General features: G+C 40.8%; 1 long non-coding RNA gene across 1 annotated transcript; it reads right to left on the reverse strand.

Moving 5' to 3' along the window:
- Positions 1-255: 255 nt before the first annotated feature.
- On the reverse strand, positions 256-6036 carry LOC116268909. Its single transcript, XR_004176153.1, has 2 exons — positions 4531-6036; positions 256-1219 (listed from the first exon to the last, which is right to left on the reverse strand). It is a non-coding gene; the product is annotated as an uncharacterized LOC116268909 (long non-coding RNA).
- Between the last annotated feature and the right edge of the window lie 1676 nt (positions 6037-7712).

Below are 7712 nucleotides of genomic sequence, written 5' to 3' on the forward strand. Positions count from 1 at the left end.
TGTATTACTGGGATGGGAAATTAGAAGGGTCTTGCTGTCCTATATTCCTCTGTCTAGCAACACCTGAGATTGGGTGCCTGAGATGGAGGGAGGACTAACAGATCCACTTTTTGATTTCTTAACAGATGGTATCATTGTTATCCCTCTCCTTTCTCTTCTTCTCCTTATTTTTCCACTACCTCTTTTTCTTCCCCTCACCTCTCCCTCTCCTTCTTCTTCATGTTCTTCTTGTTTTTCTTCTTTTTCCTCCTTCTCTTCCCCTTCTTCTTTTCCCCTTCCTCTTCTTCAAATTTGATTTAAAGGTAGAATTGATTCCTTTCAACTGAAATACATGGCTTTTCTATAGCCATTAATGACATAATAAACCCAGAAAATAATCAATGATTACTTGCAAATTGAATTGGATTCTACTAAACTGTTGGTTCCTCTGCAACACAGTAGCTTTACTCAGTCTTTATGAGCAAACTTTCGTATGCTAGGCTTTCTTCACAGTTTGAAGATCTCTTTTGGCATAATTTAAATTCAGTTTATGAACTCCGGGCATCACCTCCGACAAAGCAAAGGAGAATGCATCCTTGGTTGTTTTTAACTTAAGGCAAGTACATATGGGAATTACAGTGATGAAAGATGACTACCAAAGTCCTCTCAGTGACAGGGGACATGAAAGCAGCAGTTAACCACACAGGAGAGGCCTGGCAGAAGTTAGGGAAGGAGTTTTCACATTTCCTTATGTGAAATTTTGTGCCAGAACCAACCATTTAGGTGACCTAGAAGTGTGCAACTAAAAATTGTTACTTGTTTTTTCATCATAAAACAATATACCCCGCTGCAACAAATTCAAACAGTATACTCTATTATGGTTTCTTTGTTTATTTCTTCTGCTGACATAAATTGTTTGGGAGCAATCTCAGAGAGTTTTCTTCAATAGAATTTTAGTCAAAACTACATTACATCTGCTATCAAGCAAAGTATTCTCAGGCTGCAGGTCTCCTAGCTGTCATGGATAGAAGCAAGGTTATCACAGTGGAAACTATGCCCTTATTCAAGAGTAATTCACTTTATAGCAGCCGAGTCTCTAACTGCAGTCCAAGGATAAAGAAATCAGGAGCAGTGATCAGATGACATCCAAGGCTTGAGGCAGGTTAAAGATCTTCCAGGAAAGTCAGACTTTGTTGTGTGACTTCTCTCAAAGTCTTGGGGATTAGCTTCCAATGTGTTTCTATTAAAGGGAAATGTTGAGAAATAAAATAAAGTGGTGAAAGGTTGGGATTAAAGACGATTTTGTTCAATGTTGAGTCCTGTGAAAATATCACACGTCCAGATGAATTTGAAAGAGTCCAGTAGACTCTTAGATAAAAAAGAAATATGTGTAGATAGAGGTGGCTGATCAAATGGAAGCATTAATACTGCTGAGATAGATGGTGACTGATTAAATGGAAGCAGCCACACACCCATTCATTTCTCTGAAAATTAGCAGCTGTTGGCTGACAGACACCTTTCCTTCACATGCTCTTGCTGAAGTGATAAGAAGTGAAAAGAGCTTGAGGCAGGACTATTTTGAGTTCCAGGAGATCTGTGTTGCTATGAGATCTGAGATTAGTGGTTAGGTTGGTGCCGGATGTCATCCAGCAGCTGATCATGAAACCACTAAAAGTTAAGTTCATTTCTCAGAAATCATCTGAGCATGTGGGCTGTTCAGGAAGGTGATTGAATTGCTGTTTCTTGGGATTTCCCCACCCTCAGTCCAAGTGAACTAAAGGGATTAATGGTCTTGACCCTGTAAGCATTTTTTTAATGCACCATGTCAAAATGCAATATGTTCTGTCCATTTGTTCTTTGAGATGCCATTAATTCAATTGTTGCCCAAAACTTTATGCTGATTACTTTGTAATTATATCAAAATACCATTTTAGCTTCTTATTAACCACTGAGTTAAAAGACATTTATGGAAGTATGATATGTCAAAGTCAGGTGAATTAGTGAAAAGTAGGCACAAAAAGTTATGGGATTCATGTAGCCAGAGATTTACATCTGTGTAAACCTTTGGCAGTTTGGTAGCTAAGTCGGTAGCCTGAGGGTGGTAAATGGCAGGAACTATGCCCATGTGTGAATGGTAATTTGTATTCTATAGTTAGGAGTGCCTATTTATCTGCCTCTGGCACTATGTAATTTTCTGTGCCTCGGTTTACTGTTCAGTAACATGTGGTAGTTAGTAATATAGTACCTATGCCACAGTATGTTCCTGACATGTAGTATGTGCTCAGTTAATATTAACTATTAATATTGCTACTATCATTGTTGCTATTACTACATAAAAGGCCCATGCATCTGTCTCAAACAAATCATACCAAAAACTGACTTTGTAAATAAGACCAGGGAGCTTAAGGATTAGGCTTCAGAGTCAGGCTTTCGTAGTCACAAAGATAGTGACTGGGGGAGTAGTGATGACGGAGGAGCTATTAAGAAGAAAGACCATCATTCTTGATCTGAAGAGAGAGTACTTAGAATGAGCATTTCAAAAAAGAATGCTACCATTTCCTAGGTTGGTACATTGAGGCTTGTGGGGCTGGAATCTGCTTATTTATGAGATAGACTATGAGAATCATAGGTTTGTAAGGAGCCTCCAGGGTCACCTAGTTCAGCCACTGCTGGGTGAGTTTTCTTCAATAAGAATTTTAAACCTGCCTGACGTATTATCTGTGGTATCCACTCACTTCTTTTGCCTTATCTTTGGTCTCCTGTCTTGTCCTTCTCAGCCCCACATAATGTGGCAGCACACACAGTGAAACTCCCTGTCCAAAAGGAGAAAAGGCTAAAGGAATTCACATTGAAATAGTTGTGCTAGTCTTCATTCCAAGAATAAGTGCTGGTGTATGTGTGGTTTTTGTGTTTTTTTAATAACTTCAAAAATAGAAAAAAATAAAAAACCCTAAACATCAGCTTAGTAAATTTCCCTGACATTAGTCATTTATAATGCCAGGGAAAAGACATTCACACTAACAAATGAGTCTTGATCACTCTCCATGTGTTCTAGGAAGCTGTATTAGCCACCGTTACGTAGTGGGAGGACTTCGAGAATGCAGTAACTGCCATTTAGATTGAAAATACAAGATCAAATAGAATATACTAAGAGTATATAGGCATAAGTATAACAATCTTCTCTTGAAATATAAAACCTTATAGCAATGCAAGAAATTTGGCTTAACTATTACATTTATATAAAATTTAAAAAATTTTTGTAGCAAGTAAGATCAGTGTATATTAACTGGGTGAAGTGGTGAGTGAAAAAAGCTAATGTGATCTTAGGCTGCATAGACAGATGTGCAGCTGCTGAAAATAAGGATGTTATAATTCTCCTGCTCTCTGCCCTGGTCAGAGCATATCAGAATCTTGTAGCCCGGGCGTGTTGGCTCACGCCTGTAATCCCAGCACTTTGGGAGGCCGAGGCGGGTGGATCACGAGGTCAGGAGATCGAGACCATCCTGGCTAACATGGTGAAACCCCATCTCTACTAAAAATACAGAAAATTAGCTAGGCATGATGGCAGGCGCCTGTAGTCCCAGCTACTTGGGAGGCTGAGGCAGGAGAATGGTGTGATACCAGGAGGTGGAGCTTGCAGTGAGCCGAGATCGTGCCACTGCACTCCAGTCTGGGTGAGAGAACAAGACTCCATCTCAAAAAAAATAAATAAATAAAAATAAATAAATAAATAAATAAAGAAGAATCTTGTAATCTGGTAAGAACACCACATTCTTCAAAGGGCTATAGACATACTGGACCTTAGTCTGAGAATAGTGACCAGAATTGGAAAGGGACGCTAAATGAGATCACTTGAGGAACAGCTGAAGATTCGGGAAGATGCTTAGAATAAGGGCAGAGATACCTTTAAATATCCAAGGACAAGGATGTATCTCTATGAATACAACAGTTAAAACAAGCACCAATATATGGTACATTAACCAGTAATGTTTGTTAAGAAGGTATTACATGTCAGGTACAAGCCGTGCAATACATGCATTGATTTATGAGGAAACAGACTCTGAGAAACAATTGTCCCAAGTTGACAGAGTTTGGATACAAACTCAAGCAGTCTGGCTCTAGAGCCCATGTCTTAAGTATTAGGTTATCTTGACAATGCAGCAAAACATATTTCAACTCAACAAAAGAAAAACTCTCTAACTGCCCAGGATGTTTAAAGGTGAAATATATGATCTTACTCAAAAAAGTAGTGAATTCCCTGTCACTAGAAAAATGTTAGGGGAGGTCTTATAATGACTTGGAAGGCTGAAAAGAGATAGCTAGTTTTCTCCACTATCTGTGTTCTCCTTTTTCCTGGTTGTACACTTGGCCTGCACGTGCTGGTCTCCTTGCTGTTAGGTATGGGCTGGTGACTGAGTTCTGGTTGATGAAATGTGAGTGACAGTGCTACCTGCCAAATCCAGGCTGCCCTTTAACTGACCCTTCCACCCTACCAACCCTTTGTGTGAGCCTCACCCCCTTGCCCCATCTGCTGGCTGAAAGGGGGAATACCTTGATTATCTAGAAGAAGGAAGAGCCACAGGATGGAAGGAACTTGAATCCCTGAATGGCACAGCCTCTTCCTGCTAATCTGCAATGAAACAAGACATGAGTGAAAAACAAACTTCATTGAGGTGAAGCCAATAAAAGTGTGAACTTTTTGTTAAAGCAGTCACTCTGTTATGATGAATACAGAGGGCAGAATTTAAGTACTTGATGAGAGATTAAACTCATTATTGTTTAATGTCTACTCAGTCTTGACATTCTTTGACTTTTGGATCAAGAAGCAAAGCAGATTTTGAGAATATCCTAATTTAAAAAAAACTAATAACCCCCAATATATTCCTAGACACACATAAAAATATGTTTGCTATCACATGTAAAAATCAATGCATTGAAGGAACAGTTCCTCGTTCTCCTTAGAGACTATTCTTTAATAAGTTCTCCTCTAACTGAACAGTCGACCCAGCTACAGTTAAATTAGGAGGAATGTGCATGGCTGAATCTGAGCCTGGCCCTAAAGACCTTTAGACAATGTCACTTGTCTAGTGAAGTTACAACTGAACTGGCAGGTCACAGTCTTGCTTAGCTTCTTGAGAAGTATTTGTAAACATGGGAGGTGTCTACACTACATCTCCCAGAGCATCACGGCAGCTCTGAGCTCCACTACTTATCTACCTTTGTACCAGGTAGGGTTATTTGTCATAGGGAAGGGAATCTGACTCTAGTGAGCTAAAACAATAATGACAAAAAGGTTGAGAGGTAGCTCAGGGTAAGGTGAATTACCAGGCTTCCGAAAGAAGAGGGACCAGAGCATATGGATACCATGTCTTCAAGATGCTACTATTGGAATGGATCATCTTCAAAATGTCTTGTTCCCTGTATCACATAGCTCAATATTCCAGTTCCTGGAAAAGAACATCTGACTGGCCAGCTCTTGACTGTATTAGTATTCTGTTGCTGCTGTGACAAACTGTGACTAACTTAATGGCATAAAACAACCCAAATTGACCACTTCAAAACTTCTGTGGATTAAAGGCTGAAGGAACTCAGCTGGGTCCTCTGTTAGGGGCTCATATGGCCAAAAGCAAGTTGCCAGTAGGGCTGAGCTCCGTACTGGAGTCTCTGGAGAAGAATGTTCTTCCAGCATCATTCAGGTTGTTGGCCAAATCCAGTCTCTTGTGATTCTAGGACTGAAGTTCCCATTGCCTTGCTGGCTGTCAGCCAAGAACCAGGTTTTGCTCCTAGAGACTGCCAACATCCTTTCTCATGCATTACCTGTAATCCTCTCCAGCACTGGTGAATGAATCCCTCTTATACATTGGGTCTCTCTGACTTTTCCTTCTGCTGCATCACTCTGACTCCAGCAAGACAATGTTCTCTACTTTTAAGGGCTCAAATCATTATGTTGCACCCACCAGGTTATCCAGAATAATCTCCCTATCTTTGTTTTTTGTTTCTTGTTTTTGTTTTTGTTTGAAACAGTCTCACTCTGTCACCCAGGCTGGAGTACAGTGGTGCAATCTCAACTTAGTGCAACCTCTGCCTCCCAGGTTCAAGCAATTCTCCTGCCTCAGCCTCCCAAATAGCTGCAACTACAGGCATCTGCCACCATGCCCAGCTAATTTATGTATTTTTAGTAGAGACGGGGTTTTACCATGTTGCCCAGGCCAGTCTGAAACTCCTGATCTCAAGTGATCCACCCACCTCAGCCTCCCAAAGTACTGGGATTACAGGTGTGAGCCACCACAACTGGCCTAATCTCCCTGTCTTAATGTTTGTAATTACATCTGCAAAGCCCTTTTTGCCATGCAATGTAATATGTTCACAGGGTCCAGGGATCAGGGCATGGACATCCTTTGGGGACCGTGCTATCTACCACACTCACCCTTTCACTGATAAGTCCAGCAAGCTGGCCTTCCATAAGCAGAAGTCAGTCCTCTAAGGGAAATCAAGGTGCCACTCCTAAAAGAAGAGTGCATGGGTGCTGAGAAGATGACAGCAATAGCTCTCTTTTACTTTACTTTCCAGTTAGAACTGACATCCACAGCCAATCTCTGAAAGAAGTAGATCCTTAACTTACAGGTTTCTGAGCAGCTAGGCTCAAGACCAAACAATTAAAAAGTATGAAAAGATGAAAGACAATAAGTGATGGGTTTGCTCTTCCTAAGTCACTCTGAACAGTGAGTTGGGAAATTCCTTTCTTCATTAAATCATTAACCAACTCCACATCAACACCATGATGTAAGGCACTTTGTTATGGACTATGAAGTTCCAAAAAATCCCATGCTCTGTATTTGAAGAGTTCATAATACAGGTCAGTGGTCTGCAAACTTTTGAGTACATAAAAATTATCTGGGAATTTGCTACAAATGAAGATTCCTAGGCCCACTGCTATGGTTTGAGTGTGGCGTCCCCTTCTAAATATCATCAAGGTAATGATATTAGAAAGTAGGGCTTCTGGGATGTGATGAGGTCATGAGGACTCCTCCCTCATGCACAGATTAAGGCCCTATCTAACGGGGCTGCGAGAGTGAGTTGGCTATTTACAGCTCTTTTTCCATGTGGGAACACAGTGTTCCTCCTCTCTGGAGGATACAGCATCAAAATGCCATCTTGGAAGCAGAGATCAGCCTTCCCCAGACAACCATACCTGCTGGGGCCCTTGATCTTCGACTTCCCAGACTCCAGAACTGTGAGGAATACATTTCTGTTCCTTAGAAATTACACAGTCTCAAGTGGTCTGTTATAGCAGCACAAAACACACTATGACATTCACCACCAGAGACATTGTCTCAGAAGATGTGGGGAAAGGCCCCACAAATCAACATTTAATATAATGTCAGCTACATAATAGGTGCTCAGTAAACAGTTTTGATGAATGAATGATTATAATTTTTTTTTTTACAGATGGGGCCTGGCTCTGTTGCCCAAGGTGGAGTGCAGTGGTATGATCATAGCTCACTGTAGCGTCAAACTCCTGGACTCAAATTATTCTCCCATTTCAGCCTCTTGAGTATCTGGGACTACAGGTGCATGTCAGCACACTCTGACTTTTTTTAAAAAAAGTTAAGTAGAGACAGGGTCTCCCTTTGTTGCCTAGGCTGGTCTCAACCTCCTGGCTCCAAAACTGTTGGGATTACAGGCATGAACCACCGTGCCTGGCATGGATTTAATTAATACATCCATTTATT

Source organism: Papio anubis, chromosome 9 (assembly GCF_008728515.1).
Source record: "Papio anubis isolate 15944 chromosome 9, Panubis1.0, whole genome shotgun sequence".
Taxonomy (NCBI): Eukaryota; Metazoa; Chordata; class Mammalia; order Primates; family Cercopithecidae; genus Papio; species Papio anubis.